Here is a 15337-nt window from a genome sequence, read left to right on the forward strand (position 1 = left end):
CTTCGCACGGGTGCAATGCTGATACTAAATACACTACAGAATAAATAATAGTTTAAAAAAACTAAAAAACACGCTTTATCAAATTAGTGTATTGTCATCGGTCCTCAATAAATCTACAAAGTTTGCACGAAATCTGGTCGTTTAAAGTGGGTCAAAATCGCGCCCAAAGAAGTCGGTTACAAACAAACATACAAACCTACAGGTGAAGCTAATAAAAAGCGTGTAAAAAATAGATAGCCGGGCGGCCGGCCGGTACCGCCGCAAACGCTACGTCCCGCAATTTTTAAATCTGTAATATCTTCGAAAATATTCACTTAAATCATACGGTGTAAAGGGCCATATAGATCTATATTAAATGAACAATGTATTCAAGGTATTTAATTGGTTAAGGATTAATGCTGTATTGGTTAAAATCGTTTCAAAAATTAGCCATTATTTGTCGTGAAAAGTAAATGACAAAAAAAAGTTATTGTGGGTTATCCATAAGAGATAGACATATACCATCACGGACTTTTCTGTAGACCTTTTTAATGTGTATAATACTTAGTACATTATTTTGATAAAACTCGGAGGATTCAGCCTGCGTTTGCAATATAAGCGAAAAAAATGTAATTTTTTACGACATCACATTAGAAACCTCAAAAATAACAGTACTTCTACACTATTTAATGGATGTTATTATACATATAAACCTTCCTCTTGAATCACTCTATCTACTAAAAAAAACCGCATCAAAATCCGTTGCGTAGTTTCAAAGATTTAAGCGTACAAAGGGACATAGGGACATAGGGACAGGGAAAGCGACTTTGTTTTATACTATGTAGTGATGATAAATGTTACCAAAACGTATATATGTTTTAAAGATTTTTGCGTTTGTTCAAACAATCTATCTAAATCTTTGCTAATGTTCCATGATCTTATAATTTAGTAACAATTTACGCAAATGACATGTCGTTAACATTAAAATAAAACCACTCTCTAATTTATCAAATACACAAATTTCAGTGACTAGCGAAGCGAAAGCAAAAACGTATTAATAATAGGTAATCACTAATCATCAATCGTAAAAACCGTCTTCATTCTCAAACATGTCCCCAAATCAAATAATATTACTCACGTACCTACATTGTAATTAATCTTAGTTTTTACAGCCTGCCAAAGTGGTGTGAATTCAAAACAGGTGACGCGGAAGGTATTTAAAAATCATCAGATATATATCACTAAATCAAGTGTCAAGTACTTATATGTCACCGAGGTTATTTAGAGGAAATTTAGATACAGTACAGGAAAGACCTAACTTGAGGCTTAAATGTTAGGAGGAAAATATTGCATATCTGCTAAGGAGATAATAACTCTAACATTCTTGTTTGGGTGTAAGGTTTTTTTGCAATTCATTTATATTTGAATGAATCGGTTTGTGTTATTTAGAATTTACATGATAATATACGTGTGCTACTGATAAATGGTTCGCACATTGCACATTAGCAAAGTCTAAATACATAACATATTATCATTATTTACGTGTTTTAACTTTGCCTATACATATATGAAAGACGTTAATTTGTAAGCTTTATAACCGATTGTATATTTTTATAAAGCAGGTTAAGTTAACTTTTAACTTAAATCAAAATACCAAAGTTTAGACACGACGAACACGACCAGAGTTTTTATGGTATATCTATACTAATATTATAAAACTGAAGAGTATGTTTGTTCCTTTGCATGCTTGATTGACGCGCTTATCTCAGATACGGGTCCGATTTGAAAAATTATTATTTCACTGTAATATAGTCTTTTTATCGAGAAAGGTTTTATCGGCAAGATCGGTCGTGATGATACAAATCCGCTATATTTAGAGCGGAAAAAACCGCGGGGAACAGCTAATCCACGGGAATTTCCTTTGACCACAAGGGCGAAGTGGCGGGCGGAGAGCTATTACGAAAATAAACCTTTCAGGACGTAAAACTACGGTAATAGTATAGGGTAAAAGTGGGATAGATGCCGCACCGGGATAGATGCCTCATTTTCAAAAAACCTCACTTCCCAGAGTCGTGACTACGGATTAATGATTTAAATAGGAGCTCCTATCACCCCGCACCTCGGGTACGCATGAGCTGTTGTTTGGTGAAGACGTGTTTCGCTAGTACGTGTTGTAATATCCGCGGCGAAAATTTAAAAAGGTTGATATTTGCCTTTGCATAACTTTATAAGCATTAATAAATTTCACTATATTTCTTATTATGTCTATACACTGGTTCATTAATTACAAATCTAAGTGAAAATAGTGGCTCTTTTGTTTTTATTTAATAAAAAAAATACTGGGGCAGCTATCCTTATCAAAAAGTATAGTTGCCCCTTTTTTTTCGAGGGATAGATGCCTTTAGGGGCCTCTAAGGGCATCTATCCCTCAATACATATTATGTATATGTTATTATCGACAATCACAGGTACCGTTTATATTTTTACCTGATTGCGCCAGAGGTTTTCTCTATGTTAACCGATTTTACTCGTTTAATTTGCTTTTTTTTGTTATGTATACTTACTTATTAATGATCTGCCCTTATACTGATTGTAGGAGAACCACGCCACGAAAATACAAAAGAAAAGAAGGAGTGCGAGCGCAAGTATATTCTTGGACAACAGAACAACTATGTTAACATGACATTTGCTGGTTTATCATATAAATTTTATTAGATTTCGCGTTTATAGAGTATGTAAGGCATCTATCCCACTCTGCAGGCATCTATCCTCAAAAAAGGTGTTCTACAAAAATGTTTATTACACATTATCTATAAATGATAGGATAAAAAATATATATAGTAATTCAAAACAGATAATTAACCTAGCTATATTCATACAAAGTGTTCGTATAAGATTCATGTTTTTAAAATTATGAGGCTATTTCAAAAAGTGGGGCATCTATCCCACTTTTACCCTACATATATTCCTCACAGTTTAAAACCATTGCTAATCCCTGTACCACTTAAATTAACTAACAATAAAACAAACTAAAAGCTAAACGCAAAATTAAGAATGAGTAGGTACCTACGTTCACGGTCGGCAGGAAGGTCAAATTCTGAAATTAATACTTCTTCAATGCGAAATCGATAAAGAGCAATGATATTAAACTATAATAATAAGAATTTACATAAAATTACAAGTTGATTAAATTAAAAAATAACATATGCAACTATTTGACCTTAATATTTTGATAAATTGTTCTGGAACATTCTAACGGTGCAGCTACTAGTTCAATATGTATAGATATTAATTGCAACGTTTTTATAATTGTTTTGTGCATAATTTTACATAATATTCAACAATTTATCACTTATCTTTGCTAGCATCTGATGTAAATTTTTACTAATCTCTTGTAGAAGTTGTTTGGCCTAAATCTAAGACATTGACCAAAACAGGTAAATGTCCTCTAGAAATCTATGTTCTTGTGCGTAATAAAAATAATTCATAGACCATCAAATTCAAAGTACCTATACATTTGAATTTACCATTAATATAATATATATGCCATTTAAATTAGAGTTAGCCTTGCCTTTGCATTTTTTTTTTCTAGTTTGTTTGTGATAGATAACATCAAGAGTATTAATTTTCAAAAAGTTCCGTAGCGTTTCGATTCGCTAAATTTGACACCATATTTTGTCTATTTTTCCCTTGATTTTTCCTCATCTCATATCCATATAGCGTTTATGTGCCATAGACGAAACGTAGCAGGGAACTGCAGCTAGTATATTTTGGCCTAGCCGGTTGCCCCGGCTTCGTCCAGGCTGAAACGGGATAAAAATATTGCTGTGTCAATAAAGATGTTGTTTTCTAATGGTAAAATAATTTTTAATATCGAACAAAAATTAGGCATAAAATATGAATCGTTACAAAAAATAAACAACTTTCCTCTTTATAATAGGTATTCAGTATAGAGTGGGTATATTTATATTTCAATTGCTCGCACGTTTTCCTAGCAAACATAATACCCAGATAAATAAACAAAAAATCTTAGTACTTACGAGGAGGATAAGAGACATCAGACAACTTATAAGTTGTAATTATCCATTATTCAACTCTTAGGTCATTGTATTCGTTTTATTATAGCGTGCAATGAACACTCATTAGTCTCAGTTTGATTGTTAAATGCAATCTAATATCAACAAAATCCTGTTGTTCTTTGTTGGCCATATTATATTTTTTAAGTATCATATTTCAAAAGCACGTGGAAAGTAGGTACTCTTATGTAAAAATATACGTACCTATTCATCAGTCTTATGGATATCCACGAACAAACATACAAAACTGTGGAACCCGTAATTATGTACTAATGACGCCTTTGTCACATCTTCTTTAATGTTAATAGTGGAGAAATAAATGATAGATCATTTTAATTGTATTTTATAACGTAAACCAATTAAAGCAATCTTGATACAGCGCTTAAGCAAACAAACAAACTCTTCAGCATGAACCTTAGAATATGATAATTTCTATTGTACATAGGAAGCATTATGTATTATGTAAGCGGCAACGTCAACTCATCATCAAAACAAAGGACTGGCGTTTATTATTGTTATTACTAAGAAACTTGATCGTTTTGACCTCTCTAATAACTATGATAATGATGTGAACATGTGCAAATGTAATATATGCGTCTGAAATATGTATATCTTAAACTCTTATAAAGACGCTTGTCTTTATATTTTAGACTTTTGTTCAAAGAGTGATAAGTTTTAAATTTTTAGACTAGGTCCCAATATGTAACTATTTAATAATGCGTGGCCTAAAATAATTACATATATAGTACTAATCCGTGGCCTAGGGGAGTTCCTTATAAAACGAAATTTCAAAATACATATCTCTATTGTCGAGCCAATTTAATAGGCAACATTTGACGTCTATCAATTTTATCTTCATAGGGTGGTAACCTGCTTAAAAACATCGATTAAAGTGAATTAATCGATACGGACTTGAAACATTTGTCAATCGAACTTGAAACACATGTCAATAATTTATGATCATTTTTTTTATTTTTATTCCCAAGTAATCAATGCATTCGATTCTAGATGTCAGATTTTGATTTTTAGAGTAACGTCTCTGGTATTTAAAAAGAAAAAAGGTTTATTGACACAAAATTGTAGCGACGTCAGTTCTTTAAATCAGAAATTGTTTATTATGTTTAGAATGGTCTATCAGTAAAATCAAATCCTAAAATTAGTTGTATCGGTCATTATTATTATAAATATGTAATCGTAATTGAAAAAAGTTAAGCAAATGTGCAGTTCTAACAAAACGAAATATCATGTTATTCTATGTCGTCGTTACTAGGTTACGTTGTTGAATTTTGTTGAACTGTCAAATGTTGCCTATTAAAATGGCTCTACTATAAAAATAATCTATTTCAAAGTTTCATTGGACATTTAAATGACAAAAGTAAATTAAAAATATTAAGTGTTGTGATTTTAAAATCATAAACTTATTTACTGCGACGCGTGACCTTTCACTGTAACATTATTTAAATTGATAATATTATTATAAGAAAAACTTACAGTAAATATTTAAGTATTCAAATTGGCAAAAAATTAAATACTGAATAGGTAAATCATAAGTAATAGGTATTTCGTAACAGTTTCATACAAAAAAATTTGAAGGTTTTTTTTTACATTTTGTAAGGTTATATATTTATTGAAAGGCAATGGAAAATAACATTAAAATTTACTTGTACAAGCTTTATGAATAATAAATATCAGGATCGTTTAATAAATAGCCAAGTTCAATGAACATCGCTTTACTTTGGGGTGGAATATTTTCATACAGACTGCATTTTCTCAGCAAAATAATTATCAAAGATTAAATATCTGAATACATATTTCTACTTAAATCTTCTACATAATTATCTGAATACATATTTCTACTTACTATAATACCTACTATAGTTTTAAACATAAAAATACGATGCATTGAAAATTAAAAACACTTGGTAGGTAGGTACCTACATACATAACGGCATTTGATTGCTTTTTTCCGTCAAAATAAATATTCAGTAGGTATAATAGGATTTTCAACTGTTTTTATAATTTTGTAATGACAAAGAAAATTAATATTAAATATTAATGTATAATGGAGGTCGTTCAAAATATGATTTATTAGTTAACCTTGCATACATATTTGCAAAAAATAAATACAAAGTATTACATTACCGAATAAGCTTTTAGTAAATAAGAGTCAAGCCAAATCCCTCTTATATCTTTCCTGAAAGTATGGTCATCCGCAAACAGCTCAAGTTGAATTAGAAAAAAGGCCGGCAGAAAAACAATGCAATGTCTCTTATCTATACTAATACATAATATAAACCTGAAGAGTTTATTTGTATGTTTGAATGTGCTAACTTCACGAGACACGGGTACGATTTGCAAAACTATTTACCTAGCATTTATCGGGAAAGGTTTGGGCTATATTATATGATCATCACGCTTATAACAATAGGAACGGAGCAATGGGGGTAAAACCACGGGGCACAGCTATATTATGTAGGATAAAGGATTTTTGGAAACTCAATGCGTGACTTTTGTTTTAGAAGTCCCGTCTACCGTATGTCAGTGCAGATGTTTTTTCTGGTCCCTTTTTGCCGGAAAAAAGGCGTCAAATAAGCATCACCTCTCACCTGTTGTAACTACCACACACGAACATAATAATTATCTATACTGTATATCATATATGAGAAGAATTTTCGCAAAAACTTGTATTATAGATGTACCTTTATAAAAAAATTACTTAACTACTGACGATAGTTGAACGTGACAACGGCCTATTGTGCTTCTTTGTCGCTCGTTCCGCGCTGTCGCTTGCACTTCAAGCCTACATGGAACGCCTCAGAGCGAGGTAACGCCGCATGAGTCATGTTTTTTCGTGCGTGCAGCCGGCTATCGAATTATAAGACGTTGTCACGTCAAAAAAAATTATCACCGAATTAGTTAATAAGATCAATAATTAGCGATCTTGCTACAAATGTTCCTTTTGTTTATCAACCACTAATCGACATTATTCAAAGTTCTTTTTCTTATTCTCCTACATATTCTATTAGTGAGACAAAGACTAAAAATAAACAACCACAGTAATCATACAATTGGTTACTCAACCTCAACAAAGCGAAACCAAATCCTCATTCCACATTGTTGACAACAAAAGAAAACAATAAACGCGGATTAAACGCATTATCTCAATAATTGCTTTAATTACGACCTTCACGATAACGATGTATTACATTGAGGATGTCGCATTTAATCATATACGTAAATTATTGCCTTTCATTAAAAACACGATATTTATCTGAAAATGTCACGTATGACGAATAAAGTTAAGTTCGTTTTAAAAAATTAACACCACAACATACTTTTCGAGTTTCCAAAAACAAGGCATTTAAATAAGTACATATAAGTAAATCTGAATGCTCACACATTGTCTAATTATTTTAAAACAATAACTTCTATGTCAGGAGACAAGACGTCATTATTTTCAAGTTACGTTCGTTGAGTGTACAAAAAAAAAGTTTATTTAATTATATTCAGAATGATTAACAAAATTATATTAATAAAGCTTATAATACTGGTTTTCATTCATTCAGTTCTTCTTTATAACACAGATTCAGATTCGTTATAAACATTCCAAAAAATCCTCATGATAAAATTTTGTACAAAATATAAATTAATCAATGAAAAATAACCGTAACGATCCTTGCAAAGCATATCAAATATAATAATCATTTGCATAAATTGTTCATACTTTGATCGCTTCAGCTTCGATTAAAGTTAAAACTCCACACATTAAGTATTCAAGTTAAGTGAAGTATTGTGTAACAACACTTTCGTTACCTCAAAGAGATTCATTGACATTGGTTTAAGGCCAGGAACGATATTAAAATGTCGTTAATTTTTAAACATAAACAACGTAAACATTTATTTATTCAAAACTAGGTATAAAACCTCTATAATCTTTAATAATTGTATAAGATATCAAAAAAAGTGATAAAAAGTCTTCTTCTCAACTTTATATTATTTCAATAAATAATTACTTGAACAATAGGAACAAAGAAAATCATCGGTATTTACATTTTTGTAAACAAACAATTATTTTTATGTAATTAAAAAATAATGTTTCATATCAGGAATACACACCTAGACATCTAGATACAAATTTATATGTAATAAATTTATTTTTTTAATATTTATTTATGACTTATTTCGCCTTTTACAAAAGCGAAGCGAAGCGAGAACGAATTAACACAAGATGACATACATTCATACATAACAGAGATGTTACGTTGTATTATGAAATGGTCGATTGCTAACAACACTAATTTATGATAACTAGGCAAATGATAAGTATTTTGTAATCTTGATCCACTTATTTAATAACCGACCTCCGAAAGAGTTTTAATTAGAAGACCCTTAGTTTACATTGACCCTTATTATAATAACTAGCTCCGCCCCGCGGTTTCACGGTTCACCCGCGTGGCTTCGCTCCTGTTGGTCAGCGTGATGATATATAGCCTATAGCCTTCCTCGATGAATGGGCTATCTAACACCGAAAGAATTTTTCAAATCGGACAAGTAGTTCCTGAGATTAGCGCGTTCTCACTTCAGCTTTATAATATTAGTATAGATTTAACATACATAAGTAGGTATCTATTATGCTAATAATTTTCTCAAATGATACTTAATAATTGATAATTCATAATTATTAATTACCTGTTCTAACGATCTTATATATTAATATAAAGAATGATTGATACTATTATTTAAATACCTTACGTATCTACCTCAGCGAGTATAATCGCCCTTCGAAAATAAGATAAAACTATTAAGATTAATTAATTACAAAGTCTGATAAATTACGAAATTATTACGAACACATTTCATTATTACATAACTAGAAATTTTGCAAACACCAAATCTATGTTCGCTACAATGTTACGAAGAAATAAAAAATAATTTAACATAATATACGATACGAAAACAACAACTTTCACCGACTTCATCTTTCAAAGCACTCTCTCTTTAAAAACCCGTAATGTAGAAAGTGGCTGAGCGTACCTACAAGTAAGATAATTCAATAATTTCATCTTTTTTGTATTGGAAACTATTTAGTAATCAAATAACGTAATTGTAAAACTTTTCCGACTCTTATTATAAAATCAACCATGTAGAAACACCCTTAAACCTGTATTGTAGTCTTATTATAATTTATTACTTAAATATAATCATTTTTAACATAGCAATATAAATGTAACCGAACAGTTTGATTAATATTAAATATTTAAAGTTGATTCGCTAACCTTGACTCAAAATAACAGAATTAATAAGTTATTAATTAAATTATGAAATTTGAAGGATAATTTACTCACCAACTAAAATCCAATAAAACACAACATTAGCACAATCACTCAAATCACAAACTATTAATTTTGTCTAAATATCTAGTGACCTACGATTAATAAAACAACCAGCTAAACGTCTGTATCTCGAGGCATTCCTTCACTGACTGATTATGATTTCGTCTCTACACTCTACAGCTGAATCATGGCATAATCTGTACATACTTAGCATTTCAATATAAACAAAAACGTTTTATATAATTTTCGCCTTATCCACGCACCGAATAAGAGAGAAAATTGTATGTCGATTTAAATAAATTCACTTTGTGTGTAAATATGTGTGTGCATTGTGTATGATTTTTGTTTTTTGTTCGCCCTATATGTCGAGTTACGTAGTGTAATGACTGATAGCCATCAATGAGCTGCGTCAATAAATTATATAGCACATTATTGTTATTATTCTGTGCCATCCGTCTCTTTTTATAGGCAGATGAAGGCAATCAGGCGCAGCGCATTAAACTCGCACGTTTCAGTTTTTGTTAAGGTATCTGTACTTTTCCAAGTATTAAGTTGAACTTGAGGTTATATTAATTAGCAAACCTCGTTACAAGAAACATGTACATATTGAGAGGATTATTTTGTGAGTATATTTGTAGAAGCAATCTTTGGATCTTAAACTATTTTAAAACTGAAAATTCACCAGAAGAAAGCTGCCTATTCTTTATTTGACATAAGTTTTAACCCGGATAAAACAAAACGGTGCTCATAAAATATAATCAAAGTATCACTCATATTTTTAAAACATTACAATAAAAGTCCATTAAAAGGAGAGATTTTTGAGCATTTGTTTGAGGACCCTAAAACGTCAACACCATTTGAATATGGTTATTGATCGGTCTTTCATTATCCGTGTGTCCTCTTTCAACAGATTCCTTTCATCTGCTCTTATATTTGTATGCTATTTGTTATTTATTCCTCCATATTTTGAATAGATTGATAGTTGATACACCATCTTCTTTTCACCTACAAATACTGAAATATTAGTTTTGTTTTTCCCTCCCTAGTCCCAACGTGATTTTGTTCCACCAAATGGTTTTAAGGAACTCATATATGAAATTGCTAATGAAGAATAATACATACGACCTTTAAATTTATCGTCAATATGGACTATTGTATTCTACACACTATACAAAGCTTATTAATCCCATTTATTTACTATTCCATCGTCACTATTTACACAATTAATAAACATGTATCATACTATATCACATGTATAAACAATGTTTATCTCACAATGTGGATTATATGCGAAGAATTAAAACTACGGTTGAACGCATCGGTATCTGTGAACTTCACAGTTCTATTAGTGTATCTGGAAATCCTCAGAATAAACAAGTTCTTTATACAAATGAAACGATTGCGGGGTATTGATTTCTCTGCCAAGTTTAGGAGTCGATTTGGGGTAATTTCCGAGTGATTTGCACGAACATAATACCAGAATTGGCAAGTTGCCTTCTTTGAAAAGGTATATATAATACATGACACCTAAAAAAGCAATTTAATTACAATAAGTATAGAGCTTTACCCAAAAGGGTATGAAAGGGCTTACTAGATATTTGTCACGTCATCGACTATCCAATGACACGCATTATTACAAAACTATTTATAACTAGCGGTCCGCCCCGGCTTCGCCCGTGGTACATGTTTACGTTTTCTCTACATAAGAACCATCCTCGTACTTCAAGGAATATAATAAAAAAAGTAATTATCGAAATCGGTTCAGCCGTTCTCGAGTTATGCGCTTACCAACACATTTTGCGATTCATTTTTATATGTGAGAAGATTTTTATATATAAGATGTAATAGAAAATAACAACGAGTCTCTAAAATCGATACAAAATTAGTTTTGTTCAATCCATCTGGATGTTATTAAACTCTATAATAATAAACATGGTTGAACGTTCGAGAGAGTTGTTTTTATAATTAGGGCGATGTTATCACAACTCAAAGGTTGGATGTCGCATAAACCCGTGATAATTTTACAAAAACGAAATGACAAAAATGTAATGAATAATTAGAGAACAATTATTATAAGTTTTACCTTAGTACTCTGTTACTTATTCCTTGCAAATTGCAATACGCATTGTATTAGGTACATAAAAATATCCATTCTCATATTATAAATCTGAAGAGTGTGTTTGTTTGTTTGCTTGAACGCACTGATCTCAAAAACCATGGTTCCGAAAAATTATTTCACTGTTACATAGTCCATTTACCGTGGAAGGCTATAGCACAGAATACTTAATAGTAGCGCACGCTAGCTATAGGAGGCTAATACCAATATAGGAGCGGGTTCAACAACGGTGCCCCGGGGTTATAACAATAGGAATAGCTAATAATAATCTTCTTATATATAAAAATGAATCGCAAAATGTGTTGGTAAGCGCATAACTCGAGAACGGCTGAACCGATTTCGATAATTCTTTTTTTATTATATTCCTTGAAGTACGAGGATGGTTCTTATGTAGAGAAAACGTAAACATGTACCACGGGCGAAGCCGGGGCGGACCGCTAGTACTATATACTATAATATTATACTGTATACTCGTGGTGACCTATGACGTATGATTGTGTGCAATTGTGTCACAACAAAATATGATAACATAGGACGCAAAACTGTTTGTATATTTTCCTTGCCTTGACTGACGATGTATCATGTAAGGATAAAATTTGAGTATAGGATAGGCTGAGACATTTACATTTTACTTAATCATCGTTTTTTTTATAGTCTTCAAACTGTATTGCTTCCAAAAAAAAATACTATTTTATAAGGGAGAAAGATAAACATTGTAGTTTGTACATTTTAACCTGATGAACATGTTAAGAAAGATTTTAACCATATTATTATGTTACGAAAAAAAATATTCATGGAGTCAACTAATAAATACTACAGTACTACATTTCCCAATGGAATAAAAGTCTAAAAGCCCTTCTCAATCTAATGAAATGATATTTAAATCTAATTCTAACATCTGAAGGTCTAGGAACGATCCAAAGCCCTCTATAGTCCAGGAAATCCCTTTGTGAGTGTTGATCATCGAGCCAGCAATACACGAGCTCAATCTCGAATCAACTAGATGGACACATAAATCTCTTGTACGACGTAATTTGTTGGTGTAAATTGTGTAGGTGTGGAAGTGGGTTGCTACATGGAACATTATTGTGGATATCAAATTCATATTATTCACAAATTACAAGTAACTTTGAAGACTTATGTGTATATTTGTATTTTTTTGTATTATATCATTGAATTTCGGTTTCAACTCCTGATTACAAAATAATCTACACTTTATAAACTTTGTTTGTTTGTTTGTTTGATTGTAATGAATAGGCTCATAAACTACTGGACCGATTTTAAAAATTCTTTCACCATTCGAAAGCTACATTATCCACGAGTAACATAGGCTAGGCTGTCCTCTCTGACATTTTTATGCGCTCGGGGTATGCAATATATATTTTGGATTCTTCAAAGTACATCTACCTACATAATTATTTAAATTTGTATGATTGATTTAAAATTTAAGATAAATAAGAATCACAAAATATGTTATTTATTAAACTGTATATCGTCGTATATCGTCTTATATTAAACTGACCTGTTGCACCACGCAATAGCAAATAAAGGAAAGCAAAAGCTTCACAAATTGCATTTCATAACACCGGGACTCATAGTGAAGTGCTGCGGCGATAAAGACATATCGATAAGTAACTGTGATATAATAATTATGTTATGATAATGTATAAAGGGTCATAAGTAGGGCAAATATTTAAGAGACATTTGTATCCCAATTGGTTGGCTATTTGTGCGTATGAGTACAGAATAAACTTGATAAACCTTTTGCAAGCAAAATTCCGCTAAAATTATATTTGCATTTCATTACTTACCTACAGTTACCAATGTTTAAAGTTTATGCAATCAAGATGATCTAAACAAATATACAATTTCAAGAAAGAGTAAAATACAATGTCTGATTCTTATAGCAGAAAATATCTAATCTAATTCATAATATTTTTCAATTAAGATCATATTCGCTTGACCGACTTTAAACTGGAGCAGACAATTCATAAGCACTCGATAGAAAAAGCAACTACACCTTCGCTCTAGTATCGATTTAGCTGTTAAGTAGATCAAACAAACAAGCCACTTGGCTATTTATGAGAAAGCGTTTTACATTTTCAGTATAAAACCGATTTGAAAGGTTTTTTAAGGTGTGTGTAGACGTTTGTAAACAAATATTGGTTTGGATTGCTCTTTTAATTTAAGAATTAAGGAATTAGGCTTTATGTTTGGAGATGAAGTCCAAAAATCTTATAGACATGAAGGTTTGTACTTTACCTCGCATCTATACAACTATATATACTGGACATTGTAACGTTAAATGGTGTGTTACAATAAATGGATAAATAAATAATTAGTGTCATACATCAACAAAAATCATCCAAAATATATTTACAACGTAAAATGACATTTACAAGCATCAAAAGACAAATACGACGCCGAGCTTGCCGATGTGAACTAGCTTTTATTATTTCTAAAACTTGATACCCTTCCTAATAATAAAGATAAGAAGCAAGCCGTCCTATATTATGCTAGCCCCTTTTATAAGTCTACTTAAACCACTAGGTTTTTCACATTATTACCCGAATGAAGAAAATGATTTCATCCTATGGAAATTATACTTTGGTCCCATGGATATAAGATTAGTTTTCAGCGTAACAATTACTCCTACCGTAGTTCACACGGTATTAATTAAGGCCACAGCAAAGAAAAGGAAGTCCCTTAGTAAATCATACAGTAATACGGTGGTGTTTTCCCAATACATTTTCTGGACGGAAAAATGCAATATACTGGGAATTGGGTAAACACTTAGGCGCAAAATGCATCATACTTTTTGAAAAGAAGGAAGTTAAATACCATTAACCTGCATTTATTGGGGATAAATCTTCGCCAATGAATAATTAAGGACGTATAATAAATAATAATACGTCAATATGATGCTTACGTGAACCAATGACGACGGAAAAACATGATTTATGACCTTTTTATGACACAAAAAAGGGAAAATAAACACTATAATTTATATTTGAATCTTTTATATTACTATATTTATATTTAAATTATAAATGGCGTTGCTAAGGAACTTCTTATATTTATCAATATAAAAACAGCTAACAACTAACAAGTTATATTTTAATCTCGTGAAATATCACAATAATATAACATCTAGGGTTCCGTGGGTATTATAACTTTATTTATTTTGTAAACAAATGATAGTACATACGAATTACATTATAATGGTAGTTAATTTATATTGCTTTTTAAAATATAAAACATCTTGTAACAATTAAGTTATTACACCTAATCTAATCTGTGTGTCGTAAAAATTTTAAGTATCTATGTTCACGCAACGAGACCAAATTGCACTATAATTGCTCAAATTGTTTTGAAAGTTGCCATTAAACGAATAAAATAAAATTTCATTGATTTCCAAATAATAATTTCTTAGAAACTGATAAGTGCGGTTGCCTTCGTATGTCTAAAGCTTTCCCAATACATATATCGAACATAGAATATCACGTATAAATATGTGTACTTAGACATATAATAATATGTACCTAGAATCATTAAATAAAAAAAAATCTAAAACAAAAATAGTATGAAGATGTAGATACGTTATTTAACGTTCAATATTATATCAGTGGGTGTAATAAAGGTGAATATTAAGGAACCACGACTGAATAAACCAACACCGACTTGTCCATTATTTAATATTTCCCTATATCTTACAACAAACACGTTTTTATTTCGAATTTAAAGGTGACCTTTTATCACTATCAACAATGTATTAATTAATTAATAGAATAAATTTTAAGATTTTATAATAACGCTGAATTATCTTTAGGTTT

The 15337-nt window shown here is 30.9% G+C and overlaps 1 protein-coding gene and 1 long non-coding RNA gene across 3 annotated transcripts in view; one reads left to right on the plus strand and one right to left on the minus strand.

The window, feature by feature from the left end:
• Window positions 1-15337, minus strand: part of Abcd1 (ATP binding cassette subfamily D) — a 77195-nt gene that overhangs the window by 38593 nt on the left and 23265 nt on the right. The window contains exon 1 of one of the 2 annotated variants that reach the window (XM_089710242.1): window positions 9401-9551. The exons of the other annotated variant lie outside the window; for it this stretch is intronic. The gene's annotated coding sequence lies outside the window, so the exon portion shown is untranslated. Of the gene's footprint in view, window positions 1-9400; window positions 9552-15337 lie in introns of those variants that run through there. 2 annotated transcript variants of the gene reach the window in all.
• LOC149477708 (uncharacterized) overlaps window positions 1-15337 on the plus strand; it is a 298415-nt gene that overhangs the window by 2870 nt on the left and 280208 nt on the right. The gene's annotated exons all lie outside the window — the stretch shown is intronic.

This window comes from Colias philodice, chromosome 24 (genome assembly GCF_061535455.1).
Source record: "Colias philodice isolate Cphi_HAF_F1 chromosome 24, ilColPhil1 Martin Lab GWU primary, whole genome shotgun sequence".
Lineage (NCBI taxonomy): Eukaryota > Metazoa > Arthropoda > Insecta > Lepidoptera > Pieridae > Colias > Colias philodice.